We start from the raw sequence: 13868 nt of genomic DNA, 5'->3' as shown, positions 1-13868 counted from the left end.
AGAGAAGAGAAGAGAAGAGAAGAGAAGAGAAGAGAAGAGAAGAGAAGAGAAGAGAAGAGAAGAGAAGAGAAGAGAAGAGAAGAGAAGAGAAGAGGAGAGAAGGAAGAGAAGAGAAGAGAAGAGGAGAGAAGGAAGAGAAGAGAACTCAAGAAAGAGAATAGAGGTGATTATTATATTCCTCAGCAGGTCTGACCTTTATAAGCAGACCGAAGTATACTTTCCTAGTATCTTCTACTCTCATTTGATAAAGCAAGCATAATAAAGCACCGTGTTTGGGAGTGGCCATTCTTGGACTCCTTCATAGGCTTCAAACACTACCTTTACAAAAGGATACAAATTTATTTGAGTCACATTTTAGAACAACATTACCAAGAGCCATGGGAGAGATGGGGGAGATAGTTCAATGGGCCAAGTGCTTGCATGAAGACTTGAGTTCAGATCCCAAGCACATGTTTAGAAGCTGGGCATGACGGCACAGTGCAGCACTTATGGATAGAGACAGATGGCTCCCACAGGCTTGCTGGCCAGCTCCAGGTTCAGTGAGAAACCCTGTGTATCAGTCACTTTTCTGATATTGTGATAAAACATGGCCAAGGCAGCTTATAGAAAAAAAGAGTTTATTTGGGCTTACAGTTCCATGACAGAGTGGAGGCGGCAGGCAGCAGGCATGGTGGCTGGAGCAGCCAAGTTGAACATCTTGAACTGCAAGCATAAGGCAGAGACAGTGAAGTCAAAATGGTGCGAATTTTTAAACTCTCAAAGCCTGCCTCCAGTGACATAATTCCATCAACAAAACTGTGCCTCCCTAACCTTTCCAAACAATGGCACCAACTAGGGACCAAGTATCCCAATGCCTGAGACTATGGTGGATATCTCATTCAAACTACCACATCCTATCTCAAAACTATAAGGTAGGTTGACTCAGCAGTAAAGTACATAGTCTGATCTTCCAGAGGATGTAGGTTCATTCACAGCACCTAAGACACCTATAAACAGGTGTTTTACAACTGTCAACAGCTCCATCCCAGGGGATCCAGGTCCCTCTTCCTGCCTCCCCTGAACACCTAGCACACAAGTGGTATGCAGACATATGTCAGCACTCTGGAGGTAGAGGCAGGTAGATTTCTGTGAGTTCTGGGGCCAGCATGGTCTACAGAGTAAGTTTCAGGACAGCCAAGGCTACACAGAGAGACCCTGTCTCAAAGAAAACAATTAAAATTAAAAAACAAAGTGGAGCACAATAGAGGAAGACACCCAAAGTCAACCTCTGATCACATGACACGTGTGTGTGTGTGCATCCGTGTGCAAGAACACAGACACAGAGACACGGACACACACACACACACATACAGTGTCTGGGACAAAAAAACCAATAGATTAGCACATAATTAATACAAAGTAATAGTTCAATATGATAACAAGAACCAGAGATTAAATTCAATGCCGTTCTCCCCTAAGAATGACACCGAGGATGTAGTATAAATAATAAGCACTTTAGTTGAAGTCCTGTCAAATCGTGAAATGAAAAAAGGAGACCATACCAATCAACTCTAAAACATAGGAAGACACACTACTCAAAATCGCTCTGATGAACAGAGTATAGTTCATCAAGCCTATATCCCTGCATTCTGGAAACTAAGAAAGAAGATTGCAGGAGGCAGAGGCAGGCGGATTTCTGAGTTCAAGGCCAGCCTGGTCTGCAGAGTGAGTTCCAGGACAGCCAGGGCTACACAGAGAAACCCTCTCTTGAAAAACCGGGAAAAAAAAAAAAGATTGCTGGGAGTTTAGTGCAGGCCTAGGTTACAAGTGATTTCTAGGCTAGCCTGTACTGCAGAGTAAGACTTTGTCTCAGAAACACCCTCCAATAAAAGAAATCGCTGCAACATATTACCTAAAATATTCAAGTTTCAATAAAGACTGAAAGATATACAAGGAAGTGGGAGGGTAGGATTTGTATAAGGAACAGAAATTTTAGTGATAGAAAATGACTTAAAAAACACAGTTCACACCTGACACCTGGGACTGCTAATGACAACAGGAGCTAGAAAGTGCTCAAGCCATTTAGGGTATGAACCTTGAAAGAAATAGCTCTAAGTTCTATCCTTGGCCAGAAACTGGGACATGCCCTTGCTCCTGTCTTGCCAGGAGACCAGAAATGCAAAAACAACCACTATCATAAGAGAAAGAGAAAATAATTTATGAATATCAACAGTTAAAGAAGAGCCCCTAGAGCACCCCACACTAAGTCTGGCAATGGTGATACTAACGTTTGCTAAATGAAGACAAAAGGAAGTAATTCCTTGGGAAACAGAAATTGTCATAGTTTGGTTATAAGACAGAGATCAGGAGAAGCACATTGATCTACTGTAGAAACCAAATCCAGGATATAAAGGCCTCCAAGATGTGTGACACATCATCAGGCTTCGTCTCCAGTCAACACCAGCTCTGGCAGGCCTCCCAGCTCTTGTTTGTAATCCGAGAAAGAGGAGGCTAAGTCGGGAGGAGCGCGGCAAGTTTGGGGCTCAGTCAACACGGTGCATGCTACATAGCCTACAGGGTAAAACCGTGTCTTTAAAACAGAAACAAGCAAGCAAAGAAACAACAAAATCCTCAGCTTTCCTAAAACAACTGAAAAGCAAAAGCGACTTCCCAACTATAGGTCCAGATTACCCTGATAATCAAAACCAAAGAGAAAGCAAACAAGTAAAAGAAAATCAAAAATACAATCAGTATTGCTTGGGTACAAAGACTATAACAAAATATTACATTAAATTAAATACCACCTGAAAGGAATTCGATTTTGGGAGATATGTCAGTGTTAGGATCCCAGCCACCGTTTTTTTTTTCTTTTTTTTTTTTGTAGGCAGTGTGACAGCATCATCTGTCAATTCAGCGCTGGGAGGTAGAGATGGTAAGATCATAGGGCTTATAGGAAGAGAACATACTACAGGCAAATGTAGTTGATTGCCAGACCCCAGGGGAGGTTAAACTTTTTAAAAGTCAATCCATAATGAGCTAGGCACGGTGGACCATACCTGGAATCCTAGCCCCTGGGAAGCTGAGGCAGAAGGATTGGGACTTCAAGGGTAAGCTAGACTAAGCAAGACTTTATCTTAAATTAGAATTAATTAAGTAATTAATTCATTAACTAATTAATGATTTTAACAACCTGGTCTGAGAACATAGGTCAGTGGGAGAGTGCTTGCGTAGCACATTCCAGTTTTAACCCCACCATTGCTGAAGTGACTGTGGTGACGCCATCTTGTCCTGATTTTACCCTGACTCCACATTGTTGAGGTACCTTTTTCAGCCCCTAATCCCCTAAAAAGTCCAACCCACCTTGACAACATATTTGGAACTTTCTAAGGCCCTGACCACAGCACAGATGAATAATCAACCTATCAGCTGAATGTATAATCAAAAGAAACGTTACCAGGCTTCCCCTGACCCATGCCTGCCAATGACATCATTGCAGTTTTTGCCTTTACAAATGCAGTACCTTTGAGCTTCATTGCTCTTCGGAGCAGGAGTCTGCACTCTGTTACAAGCTAATAAAGGACTCTAATTTGGTCTTACATTCATAGTACTTTGAAACTTTCTTGCTTGGGCTATAACTGCAAAATAAATTTTCCATACCAACAGTTGAAAGAAGAAACACAATCATATCAACAGATACATTTTTAAAAATCCAATATTTATTTATTTATTATTTATGTGTATGCATTATTTTGTGTGTATATGTATTCATAAGTATGTGCGTATGTGTGTGTGGAGGTCAGAGAGTGATGTTGTGTCATTTTCACTCTCAATGTTAGTTTTTGGGACAAGATCTCAAAGAACTTAGAGTCCATTATTTGGCTAGGCTGGCTGGCCAGCAAGCTACAGTAATCCACTTGTGTCTGATACCCTCACTCAACCGGAGTCACAATTGCCTGCCACCATGCCCAGTGTTGATGTACTCAAGTGTTCCTGATTCTGCTCCAAGCACTTTACAACAGAGCCATTTCCCCAGTGTCCTCCCAATCAATATTCTTCCGTGATAAAAATTGTCAGTGGACAAGGCTAGAGAGATGGTTCAGTGATCAGGATCGATTCCTGGTCTTGCAGAGGACTGGGTTTCAGCTCCCAGCAGTCATATCCAGCAGCTATAACTGATGCTGAAGGTCCTTTGTTACACATCATCTTGCTATTGAGGTACTATAGACGCGATGCTTTTTCTGTGGTTATATAAATGAAACTTTATAAAATTTCAATTTATAAAAAAAAATTCAAAATTCAATTTCTAGTGGTTTGTTGCTAATATGTTGCTCATTGATTTTGACTTGAGACAGAATCTTATCTAACCCAGGCTGGCACCAAACTCACAAGTTAGCTGAATCTAGTCTTGAACTCCTTCAAGATTCTCCTGCTTCTATCTCTGAAGTATTATTAACTCCAGTTACAGGGGCTCTGATACCCTCTGCTCTCTATAGGCTCCTACATGCATGTAGTGTATATAAACTCATGCAAACACACGGAAATGTAACTAAATACATCTTTTTAAAAAATTCTCAGCTAGGGACTGAGAAATGGCTCAGTGGTTAAGGGCACTGGTTGCTCTTCCAGAGGACCCAGGTTCGATTCCCAGAAACCACATGGTAGTTTACAACTATCTGTAACTCCAGTTCCATGGGATCTGACACCCTCACACAGACATCCATGCAGGCAAAACACCAATGTATATAAAATATAAATAAAATATATATATATATATATATATATATATATATATATATATATATCTTCTCGGCTAATAGGAATAGAAAGAAATGCTACCACAACAAAGCATATGCACATACAAATCACAGAAATGCTTAAAGTCTGAAACTTTTCTCTTAAGATTATAGTAAAACAAGCCGGGCAGTGGTGGTGCCTGCCTTTAACCCAGCACTTGGGGAGGCAGAGGCAGGCGGATTTCTGAGTTCAAGGCCAGCCTGGTCGACAGAGTGAGTTCCAGGACAGCTAGGGCTACACAGAGAAACCCTGTCTCAAATTTTAAAAAATCAAATCAAGATTATAATAAAACGGGCTGGTGAGATGGCTCAGTGGGTAAGAGCACCCGACTGCTCTTCCGAAGGTCCAGAGTTCAAATCCCAGCAACCACATGGTGGCTCACAACCATCCGTAACGAGATCTGACTCCCTTTTCTTGAGTGTCTGAAGACAGCTACAGTGTACTTACATATAATAAATAAATAAATCTTAAAAAAAAAGATTATAATAAAACAAAGAAGACCTATACTGCCAGTCTAAAGCAGTCAGTGGTGGTTCCTGTTCACGCAGTAATGTTTTAAAGATTAGGGGGGGAAGGAGGGGAGACAGGAAAAATATTCAGAAGAATGATCAAAACTGAAACCACAAACACTAAGTTGACTATCCCAAGGAAACTTAGGTGCCATGGCTAATCTCTACAAGGACTCCCTGCCTCAAAAGAAAATGAAAACTGTAAGGGCTTAGAATGTAGCTCAGTGGGAGAGTACTGCCTACCATGTTCCATTGTGAGTTCCATCCCTAATACTGGGGAGGGGGGTGTTTAGAAAAAAAGAAAACCAAAAGAATATACAAAAGGATAACACACCAACAGTAGATTATTTCACCAAACTGGTACTATCCAAGGCCAGTAATAAAAATCAGTGTGGAAACTGGGCAGTGGTGGCACATGCCTTTAATCCCAGCACTTGGGAGACCAAGGCAGGTGAATTTCTGAGTTTGAGACCAGCCTGGTCTACAGAGTGAGTTCCAGGACAACCAGAGTTACACAGAGAAACCCTGTCTCGAAAAAACCAAACCCAAACCCAAACCCAAAAACCAACCAACCAACCAACCAAACAAACAAACAAACAAAAATCAGTGTGAAAGCTGTGTGGAGCACATCTGTAATCCTAGCACTTGGGAAATGAAGACTAGAGGGAGGATCAGGAGTTCAAGGAAAGACTCAGCTACCTGGGGAGTTTGGGGCCAGCCTGAGTTACAGAAGATCCTATCTCAAAATAAGACAAAAACAATGTGCTAATATGTTAAAAATAAACCAGTATAAACTGGAAATTTGTAAAGTCTTGCTTATGTAACAGTAGGGGGGAAAGTCACTATTATAGTTCTACAACAGCAAAGTGATAAATGTATGACAAACTACTATATGCTGAAAACTAAAACAAAGCAAAGCAAAGCTAAAGGGGCCTTAATGGAATGTGATGCCCCAAGACTGACCTACAGATGAAAAGCAATCCAAAACTCCTAGCAGAAAATTTATGGACACTAACTTACTGTGTCAAAAATTTATAGATGATTTCTGCTTTACAGTACAGAATGCTCAGAGCTTGAAAACTGTCATTCTAGCCAGGCATGCTGGTACACACCTTTAGCCCCAGCACTTGGGAGGCAGAGACAGAGGCACAGGCAGGCAGAAACACTGTGAGTCTGAGGCCAGCCTGGTCTACATAGTAAGTTCCGGAACAGCCAAGTCTATGTAGTGAGACCTTGTCTCAAAGAAATAAATAATGATAAAGCAAGCAAACAAAGAGCCTGGGCACAGGGAGAGCGATGCCATGGAGAGTCCAAAAATTCTTCATGATCTCTACCTCCAGGACTACTACCAGGTTTTCACGATGAACATCGGAGAAAAATCCCATATGCTTAGGAGGGTGCAACGACCTTCAAATATATTCAGCCATTTCAAAATACATAAAAGTGTTCTGTACTGAACAAGGCTCCTGCTTAAAAAATAAACTGCTTTGTCAAGGACTAAAGGAGATGGGAAAGGGGACAGACATATCTGCGTACCCAATTCCAGCCTGAAGTTTCCAACCCACAGCTCTCTTGTCATCACATCTCACTTACATGGAGGGGGAGAGATAACTAGGAGGGTGGGCAATTGTACTTCACAACCCAGGAGCACACAAGCAGTAAAAGACAGAATAACCAGGGGCATTCAGAACATGTCAAATCACCACGTATCTTACTACCACACCACTATAGGCCTATGTACTGTAGTTCCTTATACTGGTTACATCATACTTGACTTTCAAAAAAAAACCTGAGAAATGAGAGGGGGGAGACAGACAGAGGAGAGAGACAGAGACAGAGACAGACAGAGAGAATACAAAGCACATGCCCTTTAACTGTCAAATTGACACAGTCTACAGTCATCTGAGAGATTGATCAAATCACACTGGCCTGATGGGTGACATCATTCCCTGGGTGAGTGGTTCCGGGATGTATAAGCAAGCTAGCACGCACTGGTAAGCCAGCAAGTCGTATTCCTCCATGGTTTCTTCTTCAAGTCCCTGCTTGAATTTCTGCTCTGACTTCCTTCAGGGGTGGATTAATGATCTGGAAGTACAAGCCAAATAAATCCTTTCTTCCTCTACTTTGCCTTTGGTCAGCGTGTTATATGACAATAGTAAATAGTAAAACAAGACAATAAAGACAACACAGTTTAAAATTTAAAAACCCAGCATGTATTAGTATCAGACTTAAATACGTACTGAAGGTTGGAATTATTAAACTGAAATATTTGTCTGTTTTTCAGTGCCTGTTCAATGGCTGAAAGTCAATTAATAGCCATAAGTTTGATGGATCAGGTCTGAAGCAGAAAGATTGGGAATTCCAGGCCAGCCTAATCCACATAGCAAGACCCTGTCTCAAAAACACAAGAAAGAAATTGATATGAACACAGTCTCAGAGCCCTTGTTATTACCTGAACGGTGGAGCAGCAGGATATTTTTCTCCTGAGCCTTACAAAGGTCATATTGGGGGAGTCACATGTAGAGTCGCATACTGGAGCCTAATCTGCTGGATTTCTTGCCTTCCAATCTCCATAGAACTTGTTAAGTGATGGTACTGTTACATCTTAGAAAGGGTCAGATTCATCACTGATGTCCTGATAACCCTCTCGCTGGGACCACACATATGACTGTTTGAAGGCATGGTCTTTTCTCATAATTGGCTGATTGACTTTCAGTAGCTGAATCAAAGTCCTGAACCACTGCTGCTGTGCAAAAAGATCCATCGACACAGTAACGTTTTTACACAAGTGGAAATAACATTCTAAATTTGAGTCTCGGGCGCTATATTATTTACTCTTCAAAAGTGCCATCAGTGTCCCAAAGAATATAGCATTCCCAAGATTCAAATATGTGACTTCCTTTGCCTGCATGCAGAACCATTTAAAGTGACTTATAGTGTAGCCGCCCACGTAATGCCCTGTTCAAAGCTTCCTTTGTTTATGCAGTGGTAACAGTTGCCCTGTATCTATAATTAATAAAGATTAATTGCTGATGTAGACTATTCTGGTCTTAGTAAGATCCTATGCAAATAGAAATTATTACTTTTAATTTTGTTTTTATTTATTAAAAATTTAAATGAGATTTATTTCATTTTGTGTTTGTGCATCACGTGCCTGGTACCCAAGGAGGTCAGAAGAGGATTTGGATCACCTGGAACTTGAGTTACAAAATATTGAGAACTCCCATGCAAAATACCAGCCATGTTAGAGCCTCATGTACAAAAAAATTAAGTGGAGAAGCTGAGCTTATAATCCTAGCTACTTGGGAGGCAGAGGCAGAGGCAGAAAGATTTCAAAATCAAGACCAGCCTGGGTTACTACACATAAAGTAAGAGAGACAAGCTGGGCATGGTGGTACAAGCTTGTAATCCCAAAGCTTGGGAGCTAGAAATGGGTAGTGAGGGTCATGGACAGTCTCAACTACAGAAGACTTCATTTGGGGGGGAAAAGGGGGATAGGGGGCTCAAAAAATGGGCTTACGACCGCCTGGAACTCGAGTTCCACAGGATTCTATGGCTTCTTCTGGCTTCCATAACTGTACTCATGTGCACATACCTACACACACAATTAGAAACAACTCTTAAAGTGGGGACAGACGTAGATCTAGTTCAGTGGTAGTGTGACTGTCTAGCAGCAGTGTCCTAGGCTCCACAACCAATACTAGTGGGGAAAGGGGGAACTAAGCATAATCACTAAACTAAAAATAATGGGTAATCGACAGGATGACAAAAGAGTGACACGCAACTGTGGATAGACAGGCAAAACTTCAACTCTAATATTAGTGTTTCATTTTATTCTCTGTGTTTGCATTTGTGTTAAATAGGTCATAATATATAAAGCTGCCAAAATGTTTTAAAAATAGCAAACATTCCTTTGTCACCCTCATACATATATGAAAAAAAATGAGATCATATTATCCTACAAGTTGTTTTTAATGTAACAAGCTATCATATCATCTTTTATACCAAAGAGTCAAAATATACAGGCTTTTCAAACATCCTCCTATTAATGGATACACAGGTTGTTTCTCATTACTTACCACAAGAAGAGAACTGCACAAACATCCTCTTTTAGGTATCCTTATTTATATACTGATGCTTCTCTTTCTGAAGGACTGAGCCTTGAAAGTCAGATATTGGAACTTGGTACTCCATATATATATTAGTTTTCTAAATATAGCTACATCAATGCTTCCAAATGGTTGCAACAATTCATACTTTATTCAGCAATGCCTAGCTAAGGTACTGAAATGTCTTTTTGACCAAGTAAGCATCTAACAACAGAACACAGATCACCCTGTAAGGCCTATTAGAACAGATGCTCCCAGACCACATATTTAGTAACGTACTCTGGTTCTCATTTGGAGTACATAAAAAGGGCATAGGGGGGAAAGCGTATTATACCATAATTAATGTTACCAATAAGCTAGGTTTATCAACTACTAAGTGTTGATGAGAAAGAACTGAGGCCGTGTTTCGAGGCCTCTGGGGAGCTAGAATGAACACTCCATTTTGGAGACACTCACTATCCGTCAAACCCCAATTAGACAAAGGAAAACAAAAGGAAACCTCAAAACACGACCTCTCCTAGGAATTAGCCTCCCCAGCCTGACAGGCTCATCCGTGGAGGCCCGGTGATGTGGGCACTGATCACTCATCTATTGTGGGCGGAATAGGGGAGAAATCCGGAGTGCCAGCCGACTACTCGTCCAGCTCGGCAGACCATGCGGTCGGAGTGGTGACCGCTGCGGCAGGTCGGAGTGGTGACCGCTGCGGCGGCCACCTCTCTGGCAGCGCGAGACCCGGCACTCACCAGGGCATGTTCATTAATTGGCCAGTTTTTCCACTCTCCTTATTAAGTCATCCTCTAGCTGCCTGGCTAATCCCGGGAAGGACGAATACATGTGGACGCCGCCATCTTATAAGTTACAGAAGCCTGGCGCCGTGGAGGGGGGGTCAGGAGGGCGGAGAGCTTGCGTCACAGCCGAACTGTCCCTGAGCGGCGCGGCGCCGCGCTGTCAGGCTGTCCCTAAATGGCTGCTCCAGCAACGTGACCGGGACTGTCCTCTGTCGCTTCCGCAGACGACTGAGCGCTTGCGGTTCCTCTCACGGCTGCCTCTGTTAGCTTCTTTCACGTGCTCCCGCGTTTCTTGCCCGTCTTTAATTTGTTCTCTTGCCACCACCACCCCCCACCCAAATTCCTTTTTCTTTTTTGTTTCTGTAGAAGACCGGCTTGTGCTTTGCTCCCGAGATCTCTTTAGGAACCCCTTCTGTGTTTTTAGCCGCCAGCATGGCTGTAGCTGCTATAACTGCAATCTACATGTCACAGAGGCTAGGTGGCAAAGTAAACCACAGGCCTGGGAATGTCCCCTAGTTTTTGATAAAGACAGAGTTATACCTTGTCCTATTCCTATAGGCCACCTCACGGGGCCGAAGCTGACAATAACTCCTTTGGCTTTTGGATGTTCATACCAATACTGGTTACCACACAAATTAGAAAGGGATCCTGGGTTATCAATAAAGGCAGAGAACTACACTTCCATTTAAAAAAAGAAAGAAAGAAAGTCTCATTTTACCTATTGCACCACGAGGCACAGGGGCAGGAGCGAGTGCTCAGTGGTTAACAGTGCTTACTGCTCTAGCAAAGGATGCAGGTTCAGTCTCCGGCACATACTTCTCTCTACACAGATCTCTCTACACAGACAAACATGTATACGCTTACATATGGAGAGAACTAACTCTGGCAGGCTGTTCACTTGAACACACACACACACACACACACACACACACGAAGTAAATGCATGTGTGTGTGTATTTAAGTAAAACCATGTTGGAAAGTTGCCGAAGGAGCCTCAGTGAATATCTGCTTGAGGAAGGCTTTGCTAAGGCAACCTGGGACAGCTGTCATGGAGCCAAGGACTGTCCTCTCTCCAGAAGGGAGCACATTTTCCCTTACACTGGTTTCCCTCTTTCCCAAGACAGCAGAGCCCTGGCTTCTTTTCATTCCATTGCAGGCAGTTCTTTCCTGTGCGAGCTCTCCTCAGCTGTAGCCAGAATTTGCCTGTTTGGAATCCTTTCTTCCTCCTAGAGTTTCTCTGAGATGGCAAGTTTGTGGAAATTATTACACACACACATACAAACACCCATGGCCAAGACAATCAATTTGATATGCTCCTGTGACTATAATCACTTTATTGCCCCCCCCTTTAAAATTTTAATCTAGATTCCCTTCCCCCTCTCTCCATGTGCTCATGGCCGGCCTTTAGTTCTCTTCTCTCTCTCTGTCTCTCTGTCTCTGTCTCTGTCTCTCTCTCTCTCTCTCTCTTTCTCTCTGCCTTTCCCTGCCTGCCTCTGCTACCCTCTTAACTCCCCTCCCCATGCCCTGAATAAACTCTATTCTATACTAAAAAAAATTAATCTAAATATAAATCTAAATATAATTACATATTCTCCCCCATTCCCTTCTCCAATTCCTCCTATGTTGTTCCTCGCCACTACACACACACACACACACATTGCCTCTCAAATTGTATGGCTTTTGTATGTATGTGATTTTTCCCTGGGTGCGTATTTAGTTTCTACTTATCTTTGTTGTTGAACACCCCAAAAGCAGGGCTGGGGAGTTGGCTCAGTGTGTAAGAGTACTTAATATTCTTGCAAAGGACTGGGGTTCAATGCCTAGCAGCTGCATGAGGCTTGTCACCTCCTCTGACACCATGCACGAGTGTGGTACACAGACCTATATGCAGGCAAAACACTCACACACATAAAAATTCTAAAAAAAAAAATTTATAAACTTAAAAAAAACAAAAGCCAAACATAAAAGTTGATTGAGGGGTACCTGGGAGCCCAACTGGCTGCGTTTCCAGCTTCACTCTAATTAATGTCTGTGGCAAAACTGTTGCAAAACGAACCTAGGAAAGTGGGACTCCAGCTAATTTTTAAAGATTTGGCTTTTCAGGCATGCATAGTTTTGTTGCTCTTCTGTTTTTGAGACAGGGCCCCAGTTATTCCAGGCTGGCCTCAACTCATTATGTAGCAGAGAATGACTGTGAATTCCCAATTCTCCTTCCTTTCCTGGGCCTCACTTTATCTTCTACAAACGTCTTGTGACATACTCAGGCCTTTGGCAATAAACTAAAACTTTCTGGATTTTTCCCTCATCACCCCTTTTTGTCCATTTGGGAACAATCTTTTAGTTTTAGGATAAAAACCTTATACTCTATTCTCATCTAAAAGTATTTCCTTTATTTCCTTTGATTTTCTTTATATAAATGACCTATAACTTCTTACAATATTTTACATTTATTTATTTTTGTGTTTGAGAAAGACCAAGGGGGGGAGAAGAAGAAGAAGAGAGAGAGAGAGAGAATGTATATGGGTGTGTCCCCCACATAGTTTCCAAGGATGGAGCTCAGGGTGTCTGCCAGGCTTTGAGGTAAGCTCCTTATCAGCTGAGCCATCTTTCAGTCAAGACTCAGCATGTGTGTGTGTGTGTGTGTGTGTGTGTGTGTGTGTGTTACTAAGGACGGAATCCATGATTTTCTAATTACATGCTAAGCCATAGCTCTACCACTGAGCCATATTGCCAGCCCCAAGAAAAATGTTTTTCTTTCTTTCTTTCTTTCTTTCTTGGTATCTCAAGATAGAGTTTCTCTGTGTAGCCCTGGCTGTCCTGAAGCTTGCTCTGTAGACCAGACTGGGAATCAGAAATCCTCCTGCCTCTGCCTACTGAATGGTGGGATTAAATAAAACTATTCTTTAATATTCTAAATGAAAATCAAAGAAAAGCTGAGCAAGGTGGTGCTTGCCTAAAATTCCAGAATTTGAGAGAGTTAGGAAGGAGCATCAGGAGTTCAGTTCAGCAACACAGTAAGTTCCAGATCAGCCTGAGTTACATGAGACCTCGTGAAAGAGGGGTGGAGAGCAAAGCCAAGGCAAACCATGAGGCTGTATATGAAACATAGGAGACAACATGTTATCAGTCTTTGAAACAGTCCTGTGTTTTCATTTAAGTTGCACTGTTGTTAGAAATTTATGTCCTGTTAGAACAGGTTTTCAGAAAGTGCTTTTGCTAAAAGTATTGATGGCCTACTTGGCTTCACAAGGTAACCAACCACAGGATTAAAGACTTGAGTCTCTGCCTTCATTTTGAGTCTGTCTTTCCCTTCATCTCAAACTCCTGCTTGACTGTGCATAAGCATATTAATAACAGATGGAGTGTCTTCCTAAATTATTTCATTCATCCTTAGTCATGTTGAACTCCAAGAAGAGCAAAGCCTCCCAGGACAGACCTTCTTCCATATGAGGACAATTATCCAGGATGCAAAGCAAAAGTAATCAGTTTATGCTTCAAACATGAGACACCCTTTAAAAAACCAAGAACTCTCTCAAGACACAGTATTGTCTCAAGCTCAAAGTAATTCTTCTGCTGGGATTATAGGTGTGTGCTACCAAGGCTAGTCAAGATGAGGGTTTCTCTGGGCTATCTTGCAGTACCACATGACACAATAATTAGTGAGACTACACCTTGAAGAAAATTACTTA

The 13868-nt window shown here is 42.0% G+C and overlaps 1 long non-coding RNA gene and 1 pseudogene across 1 annotated transcript; both read right to left on the bottom strand.

Annotated features, from left to right (window-relative positions):
- LOC115030078 overlaps positions 1-696 on the bottom strand; it is a 4933-nt pseudogene extending 4237 nt beyond the window's left edge.
- Positions 697-7211: 6515 nt separating this feature from the next.
- LOC110287378 lies at positions 7212-10329 on the bottom strand. The gene is made up of 2 exons (XR_003835707.1): positions 10135-10329; positions 7212-7367 (listed from the first exon to the last, which is right to left on the bottom strand). It is a non-coding gene; the product is annotated as an uncharacterized LOC110287378 (long non-coding RNA).
- Between the last annotated feature and the right edge of the window lie 3539 nt (positions 10330-13868).

The sequence above is a fragment of the Mus caroli genome, chromosome X, assembly GCF_900094665.2.
Source record: "Mus caroli chromosome X, CAROLI_EIJ_v1.1, whole genome shotgun sequence".
NCBI lineage: Eukaryota > Metazoa > Chordata > Mammalia > Rodentia > Muridae > Mus > Mus caroli.
Note: the sequence above shows the minus strand (reverse complement) of the source record. Positions and strands in the feature narration are given on the sequence as shown.